Source organism: Copadichromis virginalis, linkage group LG13, assembly GCF_057382275.1.
Source record: "Copadichromis virginalis isolate Kocher_CV1m ecotype Utaka linkage group LG13, C_Virginalis_male_GT1.1, whole genome shotgun sequence".
NCBI lineage: Eukaryota > Metazoa > Chordata > Actinopteri > Cichliformes > Cichlidae > Copadichromis > Copadichromis virginalis.
Genome location: NC_140630.1, coordinates 25997822 through 26017690, shown reverse-complemented (window position 1 = coordinate 26017690; position 19869 = coordinate 25997822).

Genomic DNA, 19869 nt, shown 5'->3' with positions numbered 1-19869 from the left:
TACGGTTAGGAAATTATGGTCATTTGTTTGAGGAGAGTCCTCACTATGAGAAATAGGCTGCAATAATCCTGTGCCTCTCTGTGCTGCGTGTGTAAAAAGAGGCACATGTTTTGGCGGGAAAAAGTACACAGGCTCTCTGATTGGTGGATTCAAATTCAGCAGCTCCCAGGCTGACCTAGAAACTTATTTCTCTCTCCCTGTGCATTTTTTTGCTGATTTTTTCATTTAACAAGTATATTTGAGGGACCCTCAGCATGTTCAGCATTTTTTCAGCTGTCCATTTTGCTTTTCCAATTTTTCTGTTTAACTTATTACTATTGTGCTAAATAATACTATTTCTGCTATTTTATAAGATTTGTGCCTAATATAGTATTTCTGCTAAATTACAATATTTCTGCTTTTTATACTATTTGTGCTAAAACATAGTATTTCTACTAAATGTAGTATTTATGCTTAATCATACTATTTCTGCTTTTTATGGGATTTGTGCCTAATATAGTATTTCTGCTTTTTATAGGATTTTTGCTCAAACATAGTATTTCTACTAAATGTAGTGTTTATGCTTAATCATCCTATTTCTGCTTTTTATAGGATTTGTGCTTAATATAGTATTTCTGCTAAATTATAGTATTTCTGCTTTTTATAGTATTTGTGCTAAAACATAGTATTTCTACTAAATGTAGTATTTATGCTTAATCATAGTATTTCTATATATTTCTGCCAGGTCCCCAGGCAGCCAATCCTCTGTGAGGACTGAGAAATTCAAATTTTCAAATCAGGGCCTGCACGGCTTCCCAGCCAATCATATATGTGTCCTGAGGCATTCAAATTTGCATATTGGGGCCTTCATGGCTTCTAAGCCAGCCAATCATATCTGAGGGCTGAGGAATTCAAATCCACAAATCAGGGCCTGCACAGCTTCCCAGCCAGCCAATCATATATGTGGTCTCAGGCATTCATATTTGCATATTGGGGAATTCGTGGCTTCTAAGTCAACAAGTCATCCATGTCATATATCTCTAAAAATTCACATTTTAATGATAAATTGTTAACACTGGAAGATTCCCCCATCTCTTCTGAACAAAACAGTGTAAGAATGACCGCTCTAGCCCCTACGGTTAGGAAATTATGGTCATTTGTTTGAGGAGAGTCCTCACTATGAGAAATAGGCTGCAATAATCCTGTGCCTCTCTGTGCTGCGTGTGTAAAAAGAGGCACATGTTTTGGCGGGAAAAAGTACACAGGCTCTCTGATTGGTGGATTCAAATTCAGCAGCTCCCAGGCTGACCTAGAAACTTACTTCTCTCTCCCTGTGCATTTTTTTGCTGATTTTTTCATTTAACAAGTATATTTGAGGGACCCTCAGCATGTTCAGCATTTTTTCAGCTGTCCATTTTGCTTTTCCAATTTTTCTGTTTAACTTATTACTATTGTGCTAAATAATACTATTTCTGCTATTTTATAAGATTTGTGCCTAATATAGTATTTCTGCTAAATTACAATATTTCTGCTTTTTATACTATTTGTGCTAAAACATAGTATTTCTACTAAATGTAGTATTTATGCTTAATCATACTATTTCTGCTTTTTATGGGATTTGTGCCTAATATAGTATTTCTGCTTTTTATAGGATTTTTGCTCAAACATAGTATTTCTACTAAATGTAGTGTTTATGCTTAATCATCCTATTTCTGCTTTTTATAGGATTTGTGCTTAATATAGTATTTCTGCTAAATTATAGTATTTCTGCTTTTTATAGTATTTGTGCTAAAACATAGTATTTCTACTAAATGTAGTATTTATGCTTAATCATAGTATTTCTATATATTTCTGCCAGGTCCCCAGGCAGCCAATCCTCTGTGAGGACTGAGAAATTCAAATTTTCAAATCAGGGCCTGCACGGCTTCCCAGCCAATCATATATGTGTCCTGAGGCATTCAAATTTGCATATTGGGGCCTTCATGGCTTCTAAGCCAGCCAATCATATCTGAGGGCTGAGGAATTCAAATCCACAAATCAGGGCCTGCACAGCTTCCCAGCCAGCCAATCATATATGTGGTCTCAGGCATTCATATTTGCATATTGGGGAATTCGTGGCTTCTAAGTCAACAAGTCATCCATGTCATATATCTCTAAAAATTCACATTTTAATGATAAATTGTTAACACTGGAAGATTCCCCCATCTCTTCTGAACAAAACAGTGTAAGAATGACCGCTCTAGCCCCTACGGTTAGGAAATTATGGTCATTTGTTTGAGGAGAGTCCTCACTATGAGAAATAGGCTGCAATAATCCTGTGCCTCTCTGTGCTGCGTGTGTAAAAAGAGGCACATGTTTTGGCGGGAAAAAGTACACAGGCTCTCTGATTGGTGGATTCAAATTCAGCAGCTCCCAGGCTGACCTAGAAACTTACTTCTCTCTCCCTGTGCATTTTTTTGCTGATTTTTTCATTTAACAAGTATATTTGAGGGACCCTCAGCATGTTCAGCATTTTTTCAGCTGTCCATTTTGCTTTTCCAATTTTTCTGTTTAACTTATTACTATTGTGCTAAATAATACTATTTCTGCTATTTTATAAGATTTGTGCCTAATATAGTATTTCTGCTAAATTACAATATTTCTGCTTTTTATACTATTTGTGCTAAAACATAGTATTTCTACTAAATGTAGTATTTATGCTTAATCATACTATTTCTGCTTTTTATGGGATTTGTGCCTAATATAGTATTTCTGCTTTTTATAGGATTTTTGCTCAAACATAGTATTTCTACTAAATGTAGTGTTTATGCTTAATCATCCTATTTCTGCTTTTTATAGGATTTGTGCTTAATATAGTATTTCTGCTAAATTATAGTATTTCTGCTTTTTATAGTATTTGTGCTAAAACATAGTATTTCTACTAAATGTAGTATTTATGCTTAATCATAGTATTTCTATATATTTCTGCCAGGTCCCCAGGCAGCCAATCCTCTGTGAGGACTGAGAAATTCAAATTTTCAAATCAGGGCCTGCACGGCTTCCCAGCCAATCATATATGTGTCCTGAGGCATTCAAATTTGCATATTGGGGCCTTCATGGCTTCTAAGCCAGCCAATCATATCTGAGGGCTGAGGAATTCAAATCCACAAATCAGGGCCTGCACAGCTTCCCAGCCAGCCAATCATATATGTGGTCTCAGGCATTCATATTTGCATATTGGGGAATTCGTGGCTTCTAAGTCAACAAGTCATCCATGTCATATATCTCTAAAAATTCACATTTTAATGATAAATTGTTAACACTGGAAGATTCCCCCATCTCTTCTGAACAAAACAGTGTAAGAATGACCGCTCTAGCCCCTACGGTTAGGAAATTATGGTCATTTGTTTGAGGGGAGTCCTCACTATGAGAAATAGGCTGCAATAATCCTGTGCCTCTCTGTGCTGCTGCGTGTGTAAAAAGATGCACCTGTTTTGGCGGGAAAACGTAAACAGCCACTCTGATTGGTGGATTTAAATTCGGCAGCTCTCTCCCTCTGTGTGTGTGTGTGTGTGTGTGTGTGTGTGTGTGTGTGTGTGTTTGTGTTTAGTGGGAGAGAGAGGACCCTGCCCTTATTTGGCAGCATGTCATTGTAGGATTTAAATTGAATATAGTTAGACTGGTTGACTGGATTAGAGCCTGTGTTTGTGTGTCCCTCTGTGCATTTGTGTTTCAATATGCCTCCATATTTGTAATTTTGTAAGTTATTACTATTCTGCTAAATCATAGTATTTCTGGTACTTTTCGGTACTTGTGCTAAATACAGTATTTCTGCTAAATCATACTATTTCTGCTTTTCATAAGATTTGTGCCTAATATAGTATTTCTGCTAAATTATAGTATTTATTATTTTTATAGGATTTGTGCCAAACATAGTATTTCTGCTAAATTATAGTATTTCTGCTTTTTATACTATTTGTGCCTAATATAGTATTTCTGCTTTTTATAGGATTTGTGCCTAATATAGTATTTCTTCTTTTTATAGGATTTGTACCTAATATAGTATTTCTGCTTTTTATAGGATTTGTGCTTAATATAGTATTTCTGCTAAATTATAGTATTTCTGCTTTTTATAGTATTTGTGCTAAAACATAGTATTTCTACTAAATGTAGTATTTATGCTTAATCATAGTATTTCTATATATTTCTGCCAGGTCCCCAGGCAGCCAATCCTCTGTGAGGACTGAGAAATTCAAATTTTCAAATCAGGGCCTGCACGGCTTCCCAGCCAATCATATATGTGTCCTGAGGCATTCAAATTTGCATATTGGGCACCTTCATGGCTTCTAAGCCAGCCAATCATATCTGAGGGCTGAGGAATTCAAATCCACAAATCAGGGCCTGCACAGCTTCCCAGCCAGCCAATCATGTATGTGGGCTCCAGGTATTCAAATTTGCATATTGGGGAATTCGTGGCTTCTAAGTCAACAAGTCATCCATGTCCAGAGCGTTCTCACTCCCGAGGCGTAACATGTCGACGTTTTGTCACGTCCCGCAGCGTTCCTGAGGAACGCGAAAGGAGACCTTCGGCGTTCTTATGGTACGCGGCGGGTTATTGCTGGAATCCAGTGCAATGACGCTCCCGCGGTAGTAGACGTTCCAGCCCTGTATTCCAGCCCTAAACCTAACCTTATCCCTAGCCCTGACCATAACCTTATTCCTGACCTTAACCAGGACTTTAATGATGTTAAATAGCGTGTTTCTAAGCGATTTGAAGAAAAAGAGCGAACATGTGTAGGTTCAGTCCAGATGGTTCTCATATTTCCTCTTTTTCCGAGGTCGTCATTTAGGAACGTGGTGGGTAGCCGAAAACGTAATATGGTGACGATTTGTCACCTAGCGTAAAATGTTACGCTTTGGGAGTGAGAACGGGTTGCCATGTCATATATCTCTAAAAATTCATATTTTAATGATAAATTGTCAACACTTGAAGATTCCCCCAACTCGTCTGAACAAAACGGTGTAAGAATGACCGCTCTAGCCCCTATGGTTAGGAAATTATGGTCATTTGTTTGAGGGGAATCCTCACTATGTGAAATAAACTGAAAGAAGCAGGTCTATGTCTCTGTGCTGCGTGTGTAAAAAGATGCACCTGTTTTGGCGGGAAAACGTAAACAGCCTCTCTGATTGGTGGATTCAAATTCAGCAGCTCCCAGGCTGACCTAGAAACTTAGTCCTCTCTCCCTGTGTGTGTGTGTGTGTGTGTGTGTGTGTGTGTGTGTGTGTGTGTGTGTGTGTGTGTGTGTGTGTTTAGTGGGAGAGAGAGGACCCTGCCCTTATTTGACAGCATGTCATTGTAGGATTTAAATTGAACATAGTTAGACTGGTTGACTGGATTAGAGCCTGTGTTTGTGTGTCCCTCTGTGCATTTGTGTTTCAATAAGTTATTACTATTCTGCTAAATCATAGTATTTCTGGTACTTTTCGGTACTTGTGCTAAATACAGTATTTCTGCTAAATCATACCATTTCTGCTTTTTATAGGATTTGTGCTTAATATAGTATTTCTGCTAAATGATAGTATTTCTGCCAAATTATAATATTTGTGCTAAAACATAGTCTCAATTTAAAATTACAATATTCATAGTTCATCACAGTGTCTCTGGTAAATCACAATATTTCTGCTCTGTTGTACTATTTTTCTAAATCATAGTGTTTCTGTAATGTTTAAGTATTTTTGGCTAAATATATTCTTTCTGTTATCTTATACTATTTCTCCTAAATTCTTGTATTTTTGAGAAGTTATCATGTTTCTGGTAAGTTACAATATTTCTGCTAAATTCTGCTATGCTATTGTATTTCTGCCAAGTATTATGTTTCCTCTAAGATATTGCAGTTCTGCTAAGTTATTCCATTTTAGCAAACTTCTTTTGCTTCTGCAAAGTTTTTACAATTTCTGCAACTTTTCAGCTTTTTCAGCTACTTTTTGCATACAGCTTCAGCTTTAAGCATCCACACTGCATTTTCGCAGGAAATGCAAATTTTTCTAGTTATTATTATATTTTATCTATTCCGTACGTTTTTTGTAATCCTACTCCTTCAAAACCGTTCAACTTAGAAAAACCATTCAAACACCGTTAGATTCCTATTCTTTTGGACAACACTGCTTCTATTTTTCATATTTTTAACATTTATATTTTTAATTTTATTCAACTTTATTCAACAAAAATTTATAATGTATTTCAATGGGGAGACCCTTCAAATCCTCATTCAACTTCCTCATTTTTAAACTCTTACTACTTCCACATACATTGACATAGAGCCACCATTCAAACTTTAAAACGAAGACAAGACATTCAACTATTCAACTTGTATTTATCTTTTCAATATCTATTATACTTTTTCTTCAGTTCCAGTTTAAGTTTCATGATGTTTTTTCAGCCGTTTCAGAGTTTATAATGGGTGTGTATGGGACGGAATGTTGGGGCTAGAGTGAGGCAGCTCAACTGCTAGAGTGAGAGGAGCAAAAAAATTAATCTTAAAATATTTTTTAAAACTGCTGCTGTGTCCTCAGCGTTTGCTCTACAGGTATGATTTTACCCTCAAAACGTAGCCATGGCTGTCCTCTTTCATCCAATGTGTTTACTATTGTCCTAGGTGTTACGGTTCTTTCATAAATGTCACCAATGCACAGCCTCCTCCTTCCAACTCTTCCATAGACTCTAATGTTAAAATGGCTCAGAAGGTTCGTTTGAAAATCAGAAGAGCATGGTGTCTTTCCACTGTCACCACGTCCATATAATAAACTCCACAGGCATGAAAACTGAGAATTCAGTAGACTAGACATTGCTGTCACTCACGGTGAAAGAATTTTGTCAATACGACTTTTACTTTTCATTTGGGAACGATTTGTTTGGGCCTGACTTTTCTGTTCATTTTAAGCAGCAAAAGTGAGGTGCATGTCTGTGTACGTGTGTATGGAGCCATTGGGTGCGGTCACTATAGCAACCAGGCTCACACCTGCCTGCTTAACGAGCTCTGCCTGCCACTGTACCAAGATTCATCTTAAGCACTTCTCTTTCAACTGCTGCTGTGTCCACAGTGTTAAAGCCATCATTTTACCCTCAAATTGTCGCCATTATTGTTCTCTTTCCAACACCGTATCTTTCAAAGCTCAGGCATTTAAACTTTTTAAACTGTGTGGATCAAAGTGGAGGGATCACATTTGAGTCATTCAGTGATTCAAAGAATATGACCTTTTAATATTCATTCAGATGTTTTCTGACTCTAAATGTTCTTTTCTCATTTCTTAGGGTTTTCTAATTTACATTTAAAACATTTTCAGTTTTTTTCCAACTCCTGTGTAACCTTCAGCTTTTAGCAGTTCAGCACCTTTGTTTTCAGGTTAAATTCGTTTTTTTTTTTTTTTTGGTTTTTTTTATCTCATTCAATATTTTTAACTCAAAATTCAGCAATTAATTCATTTCAGTGCATACATTCAGATTCAAGCATTCACACTGCAGTTTCTTCAGAAAATGCACTTTCTAGTTAGTGTGAATGCTTGAAAAGCATTCACAGTATTGTTATTCTAATCTTTATTATTAGTGTGAATGCTTGAAAAGCATTCACAGTATTGTTCTTCTAATCTTTATTCTATTTTATTATTATGGATTCCGTACGTTTTTTGTAATCTATCTCCTTCAAAACCGTTCAACTTAGAAAAACCATTCAAACACCATTAGATTCCTATTCTTTTGGACATGACTGCTCCTATTTTTCTCATTTTTAACATTTATATTTTTAATTTTATTCAACTTTTTTCAACAAAAATTTCCCATGTATTTCAATGGGGAGACCCTTCAAATTCTCATTCAACTTCCTCCTCTTTAAACTGTATCTACTTCCACATACATTGACATAGAGCCACCATTCAAACTTTAAAACGAAGACAAGACATTCAACTATTCAACTTGTATTTATCTTTTCAATATCTATTATACTTTTTCTTCAGTTCCAGTTTAAGTTTCATGATGTTTTTTCACCCGTTTCAAAGTTTATAATGGGTGTGTATGGGACGGAATGTTGGGGCTAGAGTGAGACAGCTCAACTGCTAGAGTGAGAGGAGCAAAAAAATTAATCTTAAAATCTTTTTTAAAACTGCTGCTGTGTCCGCAGCGTTTGCTCTACAGGTATGATTTTACCCTCAAAACGTAGCCATGGCTGTCCTCTTTCATCCAATGTGTTTACTATTGTCCTAGGTGTTATGGTTCTTTCATAAATGTCACCAATGCACAGCCTCCTCCCTCCAACTGTTCCATAGACTCTAATGTTAAAATGGCTCAGAAGGTTCGTTTGAAAATCAGAAGAGCATGGTGTCTTTCCACTGTCACCACGTCCATATAATAAACTCCACAGACATGAAAACTGAGAATTTGGTAGACTAGACATTGCTGTCGCTCACGGTGAAAGAATTTTGTCAATACGACTTTTACTTTTCATTTGGGAACGATTTGTTTCGGCCTGACTTTTCTGTTCATTTTAAGCAGCAAAAGTGAGGTGCATGTCTGTGTGCGTGTGTATGGAGCCATTGGGTGCGGTCACTATAGCAACCAGGCTCACACCTGCCTGCTTAACGAGCTCTGCCTGCCACTGTACCAAGATTCATCTTAAACACTTCTCTTTCAACTGCTGCTGTGTCCACAGTGTTAAAGCCATCATTTTACCCTCAAAACGTCGCCATCGTTGTTCTTTTTCCAACATCTTGTCTTTCAAAGCTCAGAGATGTAAACTTTTTAAACTGTGTGGGTCCAAGTGGAGGGATCACATTTTAGTCATTCAGTGATTCAAAGAATATGACCTTTTAATATTCTTTCAGATGTTTTCTGACTCTAAATGTTCTTTTCTCATTTCTTAGGTTTTTCTAATTTACATTTAAAACATTTTCAGTTTTTTTCCAACTTCTTCTTCTGTGTAACCTTCACCTTTTAGCAGTTCAGCACTTTTGTTTTCAGGTTAAATTCGTTTTTTTTTTTATCTCATTCAAAATTTTTAACTTAAATTCTGTATTTAATTCATTTCAGTGCATACATTCAGATTCAAGCATTCACACTGCAGTTTCTTCAGAAAATGCACTTTCTAGTTATTATTATTATTATATTTTATTCTGTATTCCGTACGTTTTTTGTAATCCTATAACTTCAAAACCGTTCAACTTAGAAAAACCATTCAAACACCGTTAGATTCCTATTCTTTTGGACAACACTGCTTCTATTTTTCATATTTTTAACATTTATATTTTTAATTTTATTCAACTTTATTCAACAAAAATTTATAATGTATTTCAATGGGGAGACCCTTCAAATCCTCATTCAACTTACTCATTTTTAAACTCTTACTACTTCCACATACATTGACATAGAGCCACCATTCAAACTTTAAAACGAAGACAAGACATTCAACTATTCAACTTGTATTTATCTTTTCAATATCTATTATACTTTTTCTTCAGTTCCAGTTTAAGTTTCATGATGTTTTTTCACCCGTTTCAGAGTTTATAATGGGTGTGTATGGGACGGAATGTTGGGGCTAGAGTGAGACAGCTCAACTGCTAGAGTGAGAGGAGCAAAAAAATTAATCTTAAAATCTTTTTTAAAACTGCTGCTGTGTCCACAGCGTTTGCTCTACAGGTATGATTTTACCCTCAAAACGTAGCCATGGCTGTCCTCTTTCATCCAATGTGTTTACTATTGTACTAGGTGTTATGGTTCTTTCATAAATGTCACCAATGCACAGCCTCCTCCCTCCAACTCTTCCATAGACTCTAATGTTAAAATGGCTCAGAAGGTTCGTTTGAAAATCAGAAGAGCATGGTGTCTTTCCACTGTCACCACGTCCATATAATAAGCTCCACAGGCATGAAAACTGAGAATTAGGTAGACTAGACATTGCTGCCGCTCACGGTGACAGAATTTCGTCAATACGACCTATACTTTTCATTTGGGAGCGATTTGTTTCGGCCTGACTTTTCTGTTCATTTTAAGCAGCAAAAGTGAGGCGCATGTCTGTGTACGTGTGTATGGAGCCCTTGGGTGCGGTCACTATAGCAACCAGGCTCACACCTGCCTGCTTAACGAGCTCTCTCTCTCTCTCTCTGCCAAGATTCATCTTAAACACTTCTCTTTCAACTGCTGCTGTGTCCACAGTGTTAAAGCCATCATTTTACCCTCAAAACGTCGCCATCGTTGTTCTTTTTCCAACATCTTGTCTTTCAAAGCTCAGAGATGTAAACTTTTTAAACTGTGTGGGTCCAAGTGGAGGGATCACATTTTAGTCATTCAGTGATTCAAAGAATATGACCTTTTAATATTCTTTCAGATGTTTTCTGACTCTAAATGTTCTTTTCTCATTTCTTAGGTTTTTCTAATTTACAATTAAAACATTTTCAGCTTTTTTTCCAACTTCTTCTTCTGTGTAACCTTCAGCTTTTAGCAGTTCAGCACTTTTGTTTTCAGGTTAAATTCGGGGTTTTTTTTTTTTATCTCATTCAAGATTTTTAACTTAAATTCAGTAATTAATTCATTTCAATGCATACATTCAGATTCAAGCATTCACACTGCAGTTTCTTCAGAAAATGCACTTTCTAGTTATTATTATATTTTATTTTTCCGTACGTTTTTTGTAAGCCTACTCCTTCAAAACCGTTCAACTTAGAAAAACCATTCAAACACCGTTAGATTCCTATTCTTTTGGACAACACTGCTTCTATTTTTCATATTTTTAACATTTATATTTTTAATTTTATTCAACTTTATTCAACAAAAATTTATAATGTATTTCAATGGGGAGACCCTTCAAATCCTCATTCAACTTACTCATTTTTAAACTCTTACTACTTCCACATACATTGACATAGAGCCACCATTCAAACTTTAAAACGAAGACAAGACATTCAACTATTCAACTTGTATTTATCTTTTCAATATCTTTTATACTTTTTCTTCAGTTCCAGTTTAAGTTTCATGATGTTTTTTCACCCGTTTCAGAGTTTATAATGGGTGTGTATGGGACGGAATGTTGGGGCTAGAGTGAGGCAGCTTAACTGCTAGAGTGAGAGGAGCAAAAAAATTAATCTTAAAATCTTTTTTAAAACTGCTGCTGTGTCCGCAGCGTTTGCTCTACAGGTATGATTTTACCCTCAAAACGTAGCCATGGCTGTCCTCTTTCATCCAATGTGTTTACTATTGTACTAGGTGTTATGGTTCTTTCATAAATGTCACCAATGCACAGCCTCCTCCCTCCAACTCTTCCATAGACTCTAATGTTAAAATGGCTCAGAAGGTTCGTTTGAAAATCAGAAGAGCATGGTGTCTTTCCACTGTCACCACGTCCATATAATAAGCTCCACAGGCATGAAAACTGAGAATTAGGTAGACTAGACATTGCTGTCGCTCACGGTGAAAGAATTTTGTTAATACGACTTTTACTTTTCATTTGGGAGCGATTTGTTTCGGCCTGACTTTTCTGTTCATTTTAAGCAGCAAAAGTGAGGCGCATGTCTGTGTACGTGTGTATGGAGCCATTGGGTGCGGTCACTATAGCAACCAGGCTCACACCTGCCTGCTTAACGAGCTCTGCCTGCCACTGTACCAAGATTCATCTTTAGCACTTCTCTTTCAACTGCTGCTGTGTCCACAGTGTTACAGCCATCATTTTACCCTCAAATTGTCGCCATTATTGTTCTCTTTCCAACACCGTGTCTTTCAAAGCTCAGGCATTTAAACTTTTTAAACTGTGTGGCTCAAAGTGGAGGGATCACATTTGAGTCATTCAGTGATTCAAAGAATATGACCTTTTAATATTCATTCAGATGTTTTCTGACTCTAAATGTTCTTTTCTCATTTCTTAGGGTTTTCTAATTTACAATTAAAACATTTTCAGCTTTTTTCCAACTTCTTCTGTGTAACCTTCAGCTTTTAGCAGTTCAGCACTTTTGTTTTCAGGTTAAATTCGGGTTTTTTTTTTTATCTCATTCAATATTTTTAACTCAAAATTCAGTAATTAATTCATTTCAGTGCATACATTCAGATTCAAGCATTCACACTGCAGTTTCTTCAGAAAATGCACGTTCTAGTTATTAGTGTGAATGCTTGAAAAGCATTCACAGTATTGTTATTCGAATCTTTATTGTGTGGATGCTTTAAGCATCCACACTATTGAGTTCCTGCTTCTCTTTATTCTTTATACTTTATTATTGTGTGGATGCTTTAAGCATCCACACTATTGAGTTCCTGTTTCTCTTTATTCTTTATACTTTATTATTATTATTCCAGTTGCTTCCGTACACTTTTTGGCACTTAACTACTTCCACAATTTTTATGCTATTTTCACCGTTCAAATTTTAAACTATTCTGCTATTTTTGCTCTTTCTTGCTATGATTTTTGCTATTTTTTGCTATTATACTTTTTAAAATATTCCACTTTTTTCCTTTAATTTGTCCCATTGAAATGAATGGAAAACTTCCAAAATTCTGCTAAATTTTGCTTGTTTTTGAAACCTAACTACTTCCTCATACTTTCGCCTAGAACAACCATTCAAATTTTAAAATGTTCACAAATTATTGGGCTATTCAGGTATGATTCAGCTATTTCAAATCTTTTACCGTTTTTTCTTTTATGCCTCTTAAAGTTTTGAGTTGCACAATTGTGATTTTTCACAAAATACATGCGTTGTTATGGTTGCTATGCTCTTGGCTTCCAGTGTGTCACTGAAGCTTTTGCAGTCTTCTCTTCATGTCCGAACAACTGTTTGCTACTTGCTCAATTTTCACTCAACCTCCACAAATTATACATCAAAACGTAGGTATTTTTGCTGGCTTTCAGGAAATGTCACTATCATTGTTGTGGGATTTATAGAATTTTCGCAAATCTCCTCAGACCAACACAATGTCAGAAAACTCTCCATATAAAGTGAATGGAGAGCTTGTTCAAAATCACCGCTGGATTTCTGTAATGAGAGGCATATTCGAATCGTCATATCTCCTTAACGAAGCAAAGTTAAGACATGAGGCTTGTCCCCGAATATCTTCAGACACCCCTGACGCTCACAATTCAAGAATTTCTTTCTCACCTATTACCGTTCTGAAATGAGTTGGACTTGTTTGAGGGTAGGAAATTCGTCCTTCGCTCAGATTTCTTCAGATTTCAAACTGTGGAAATGAACCACTTTTTTCTCTCGTCATAACTTTTTGTTGGATTTCCACAGAGACCTGAAAATTTCCATGATTGTTCACCAAAGCCTGCTGTCTCTTACGGTGAAAGAATGATATCGATACTCCAAATAGATTTCAAGTCACAAAGCGTTGTTTGAGGGCAAGTCAAGGCAGTTTTTGCTTCGCTCTACTCAGTTATGGTGCATTAGAAGTCAAATATCTTTAATAATTCATATTTTAATGATAAATTGTAAACACTGGAAGATTCCCCCATCTCTTCTGAACAAAACGGTGTAAGAATGACCGCTCTAGCCCCTACGGTTTGGAAATTATGGTCATTTGTTTGAGGGGAGTCCTCACTATGAGAAATAGGCTGCAATAATCCTGTGTCTCTCTGTGCTGCGTGTGTAAACAGAAGCACCCGTTTTGGCGGGAAAAAGTACACAGGCTCTCTGATTGGTGGATTCAAATTCAGCAGCTCCCAGGCTGACCTTGAAACTTACTTCTCTCTCCCTGTGCATTTTTTTGCTGATTTTTTCATTTAACAAGTATATTTGAGGGACCCTCAGCATGTTCAGCATTTTTTCAGCTGTCCATTTTGCTTTTCCAATTTTTCTGTTTAACTTATTACTATTGTGCTAAATCATACTGTTTCTGCTATTTCATAAGATTTGTGCTTAATATAGTATTTCTGCTTTTAATAGGATTTGTGCTTAATATAGTATTTCTGCTTTTTATAGGATTTGTGCTTAATATAGTATTTCTGCTTTTTATAGAATTTGTGCTTAATATAGTATTTCTGCTTTTTATAGGATTTGTGCTTAATATAGTATTTCTGCTAAATTACAATATTTCTGCTTTTTATAGTATTTGTGCTAAAACATAGTATTTCTACTAAATGTAGTATTTATGCTTAATCATAGTATTTCTATATATTTCTGCCAGGTCCCCAGGCAGCCAATCCTCTGTGAGGACTTAGACATTCAAATTTTCAAATCAGGGCCTGCACGGTTTCCCAGCCAATCATATATGTGGCCTCAGGCATTCAAATTTGCATATTGGGGGAATTCGTGGCTTCTAAGTCAACAAGTCATCCATGTCGTATATCTCTAAAAATTCACATTTTAATGATAAATTGTTAACACTGGAAGATTCCCCCATCTCTTCTGAACAAAACGGTGTAAGAATGACCGCTCTAGCCCCTACGGTTAGGAAATTATGGTCATTTGTTTGAGGGGAGTCGTCACTATGAGAAACAGGCTGCAATAATCCAGTGTCTCTCTCTGTGCTGCGTGTGTAAACAGAAGCACCCGTTTTGGTGGGGAAAAGTGCACAGCCTCTCTGATTGGTGGATTCAAATTCAGCAGCTCCCAGGCTGACCTAGAAACTTACTTCTCTCTCCCTGTGTGTGTGTGTCTGTGTGTGACAGGGAGAGAGAGAGAGAGAGAGAGAGAGAGAGAGAGAGAGAGAGAGAGAGAGAGACTTTTAATGGGTGACTGAATTTGATCTTGTGTGTGTGTCTCTCTGTGCATGTGTGTTTCCTTATGTGTAGATATTTGTGATTGTGTGGCTGTTATAGATTTTTTTGCTGATTTTTTTCATTTAACAAGTATAGTTGAGGGACCTTCAGCACGTTCAGCATTTTTTCAGCTGTCCATTTTGCTTTTCCAATTTTTCTGTTTAAGTTATTACTATTGTGCTAAATCATACTATTTCTGCTATTTCATAAGATTTCTGCTTAATATACTATTTCTGCTTTTTTATAGGATTTGTGCTTAATATACTATTTCTGCTTTTTATAGGATTTATGCTTAATCATACTATTTCTATATATTTCTGCCAGGTCCCCAGGCAGCCAATCCTCTGTGAGGACTCAGACATTCAAGTATACAGATCACAGCCTGCACGGCTTCCCAGCCAGCCAATCATATCTGAGGTCTCCCGTTTCCTCTCTCGTCATATCTCAGCGACAGATGTACAGAGAGCAATGAAAATCGCAGTCAAAGTACGCCAAAGTCCGCTGATTCAGCCAGTAGAAGAATTATGCTTCTAGTCCACCTAGTTTTTGAGTTACACACTGTTTTGTAACTCCAAAAATGGCATTTTTCGCCTCTCACCGCGATCTAATTCTGACTCCTCATCAGCCTGTTTTTCAAAACGCCTGCTCTCTTTCCCAGTGGCGCAGTTGGTAATGACACGGGTCTGCAAGCCAAAGATCGTGGGTTCGATTCCACCTTGGTCAACATGTTTTTTTTCCCTACAAATTAATACACTGTCACAGACCAGTAATTCATATTCATCATTTATTACAATTCTGCAAACTTTTATGATTTTACCAGCTTTTCTAATATGGACCTCACATTCTTAACACTCCATGGCACAAATACTCTTCCCTTTAGGCTCTGTGTATGTGTGTGTGTGTATCAATATTTCTCCCATTTTAAAGTATTACTCCTCCATAATTGTATTTCTGTTAATTCAAAGTACTTTTATTACATCTTAGTACTTCTGCTCAATCATAGTATTTCTGCTAAATGATAGTATTTCTGCTACTTTGTGGTACTTGTGCTAAACACAGTATTTCTGCTAAATCATACTATTTCTACTATATTATATTTTTCTTTCTAAATATAGCATTTCTGCTATATAATAGTATTTCTGCTATGTTATAATATTTGTGCTAAACCAGAGTATTTGTGCTGAAACATAGTATTTCTGCCAAATGATAGTATTTCTGTCAAATTATAGTGTTTGTGCTAAAAAATAGTATTAATTTAAAATTACAATATTCATAGTTCATCACAGTGTCTCTGGTAAATCACAGTATTTGTGCTATGTTGTACTATTTTTCTAAATCATAGTGTTTCTGTAATGTTTAAGTATTTTTGGCTAAATATATTCTTTCTGTTATCTTATACTATTTCTCCTAAATTCTTGTATTTTTGAGAAGTTATGTTTCTGGCAAGTTACAATATTTCTGCTAAGTTCTGCTATGCTATTGTATTTCTGCCAAGTATTATGTTTCCTCTAAGATATTGCAGTTCTGCTAAATTATTACATTTTAGCAATGTTCCTTTGCTTCTGCAAAGTTTTTACAATTTCTGCAACTTTTCAGCTTTTTCAGCTACTTTTTGCATACAGCTTCAGCTTTAAGCATCCACACTGCATTTTCGCAGGAAATGCAACTTTTTCTAGTTATTATTCCAGTTGCTTCCGTACACTTTTTGGCACTTAACTACTTCCACAATTTTCATGCTATTTTCACCGTTCAAATTTTAAACTATTCTGCTATTTTTGCTCTTTCTTGCTATGACTTTTGCTATTTTTTGCTATTATACTTTTTAAAATATTCCACTTTTTTCCTTTAATTTGTCCCATTGAAATGAATGGAAAACTTCCAAAATTCTGCTAAATTTTGCTTGTTTTTGAAACCTAACTACTTCCTCATACTTTCGCCTAGAACAACCATTCAAATTTTAAAATGTTCACAAATTATTGGGCTATTCAGGTATGATTCAGCTATTTCAAATCTTTTACCGTTTTACTTTTATGCCTCTTAAAGTTTTGAGTTGCACAATTGTGATTTTTCACAAAATACATGCGTTGTTATGGTTGCTATGCTCTTGGCTTCCAGTGTGTCACTGAAGCTTTTGCAGTCTTCTCTTCATGTCCAAACAACTTCTTGCTACTTTCTCTATTTTCACTCAACTTCCACAAATTATACATCAAAACGTAGGTATTTTTGCTGGCTTTCAGAAAATGTCACTGTCATTGTTGTGGGATTTATAGAATTTTGGCAAATCTCCTCAGACCAACACAAGGTCTCAAACCTCTCCATACAAAGTGAATGGAGAGTTTGCTAGAAATCACCGCTGGATTTCTGTAATGAGAGGCATATTCGAATCGTCATATCTCCTTAACGAAGCAAAGTTAAGACATGAGGCTTGTCCTGGTATATCTTCAGACACTCCTGACGCTCACAATTCAAGAATTGTTTTCTCACCTATTACCATTTGGCCATGAATTACGTTTGTTTGAGGGTAGGAAATTTGTCCCTCGCTCAGATTTCTTCAGATTTCAAACTGTGGAAATGAACCACTTTTTTCTCTCGTCATAACTTTTTGTTGGATTTCCACAGAGACCTGAAAATTTCCATGATTGTTCACCAAAGCCTGCTGTCTCTTACGGTGAAAGAATGATATCGATACTCCAAATAGATTTAGAGTTACAAAGCGTTGTTTGAGGGCAAGTCAAGGCAGTTTTTGCTTCGCTCTACTCAGTTATGGTGCATTACAAGTCAAATATCTTTAATAATTCATATTTTAATGATAAATTGTTAACACTGGAAGATTCCCCCATCTCTTCTGAACAAAACGGTGTAAGAATGACCGCTCTAGCCCCTACGGTTAGGAAATTATGGTCATTTGTTTGAGGGGAGTCGTCACTATGAGAAATAGGCTGCAATAATCCTGTGCCTCTCTGTGCTGCGTGTGGAAAAAGATGCACCTGTTTTGGCGGGAAAACGTAAACAGCCACTCTGATTGGTGGATTTAAATTCGGCAGCTCTCTCCCTCTGTGTCTGTCTGTGTCTGTCTGTGTGTGTGTGTGTGTGTGTGTGTGTGTGTGTGTGTGTGTGTGTGTGTGTGTGTGTGTGTGTGTGTGTTTAGTGGGAGAGAGAGGACCCTGCCCTTATTTGGCAGCATGTCATTGTAGGATTTAAATTGAATATAGTTAGACTGGTTGACTGGATTAGAGCCTGTGTTTGTGTGTCCCTCTGTGCATTTGTGTTTCAATAAGTTATTACTATTCTGCTAAATCTGGTACTTTTCGGTACTTGTGCTAAATACAGTATTTCTGCTAAATCATACTATTTCTGCTTTTCATAGAATTTATGCCTAATATAGTATTTCTGCTAAATTATAGTATTTCTGCTTTTTATAGGATTTGTGCCTAACATAGTATTTCTGCTAAATTATAGTATTTCTGCTTTTTATAAGATTTGTGCCTAATATAGTTTTTCTTCTAAATTATAGTATTTCTGCTTTTTATAGTATTTGTGCTAAAACATAGTATTTCTACTAAATGTAGTATTTGTGCTTAATCATACTATTTCTATATATTTCTGCCAGGTCCCCAGGCAGCCAATCCTCTGTGAGGACTTAGACATTCAAATTTTCAAATCAGGGCCTGCACGGTTTCCCAGCCAATCACATATGTGTCCTGAGGCATTCAAATTTGCATATTGGGGCCTTCATGGCTTCTAAGCCAGCCAATCATATCTGAGGGTTGAGGAATTCAAATCCACAAATCAGGGCCTGCACAGCTTCCCAGCCAGCCAATCATGTATGTGGGCTCCAGGCATTCAAATTTGCATATTGGGGAATTCGTGGCTTCTAAGTCAACAAGTCATCCATGTCATATATCTCTAAAAATTCATATTTTAATGATAAATTGTCAACACTTGAAGATTCCCCCATCTCTTCTGAACAAAACGGTGTAAGAATGACCCTTCTAGCCCCTACAGTTAGGAAATTATGGTCATTTGTTTGAGGGGAGTCGTCACTATGAGAAATAGACTGCAATAATCCTGTGCCTCTCTGTGCTGCGTGTGTAAACAGAAGCACCTGTTTTGGCGGGAAAAAGTCCACAGGCTCTCTGATTGGTGGATTCAAATTCAGCAGCTCCCAGGCTGACCTAGAAACTTACTTCTCTCTCCCTGTGTGTGTGTGTGAGTGTGCGTGCGTGTGTGTGTGTGTGTGTGTGTGTGTGTGTGACAGAGAGAGAGAGAGAGAGAGAGAGAGAGAGAGAGAGAGAGAGAGTAAGCCTTTTAATGGGATGATCTCATTCTAAGATTCAAATTCAATATATTTAGACTGGGTGACTGAATTGGATGTTGTGTGTGTGTCTCTCTGTGCATGTGTGTTTCCTTATGTGTACATATTTGTGATTGTGTGGCTGTTATAGATTTTTTTGCTGATTTTTTTTCATTTAACAAGTATATTTGAGGGACCCTCAGCATGTTCAGCATTTTTTCACCTGTCCATTTTGCTTTTCCAATTTTTCTGTTTAAGTTATTACTATTGTGCTAAATCATACTATTTCTGCTATTTTATAAGATTTGTGCCAAATATAGTATTTCTGCCAAATATACACTCAACAAAAATATAAATGCAACACCTTTGTTACTGCTCCCATTCCTCATGGGATGGACGTAGAGACCTAAAATTCATTCCAGATACACAATATAACCATCCCTCCCAAACAGTGGTCACAAATCAGTCCAAATGTGTGGTAGTGGGCACATCTGCTATATTGAGGTAATCCATCCCACCTCACAGGTGTGCCACATCAGGATGCTGATCTGACATCATGAGTAGTGCACAGGTGTACCTCAGACTGCCCACAACAAAAGGCCACCCTTTTCTGCAACTTTTCAGCTTTTTCAGCTAGTTTTAGCAGACAGCTTCAGCTTTAAAGCAATTCAGAATTCATATGATTACAACCAATATGTATTGGAGTAAAAGAAACAAATGTGCAATGAACATGTCAGGAGTCGCTGTTAAAAAGTCTCATGGCAGTGGGGTTAAGGGACCTCCTGAACCTCTTGAGTCCTGCAGTGGAGTGAGATGAGCCTCTGCAGCTCCTACTGTGAGGATGCTTAGGCGATCACCAACACCAACACAAGACTGTTCTTATTACTGCAG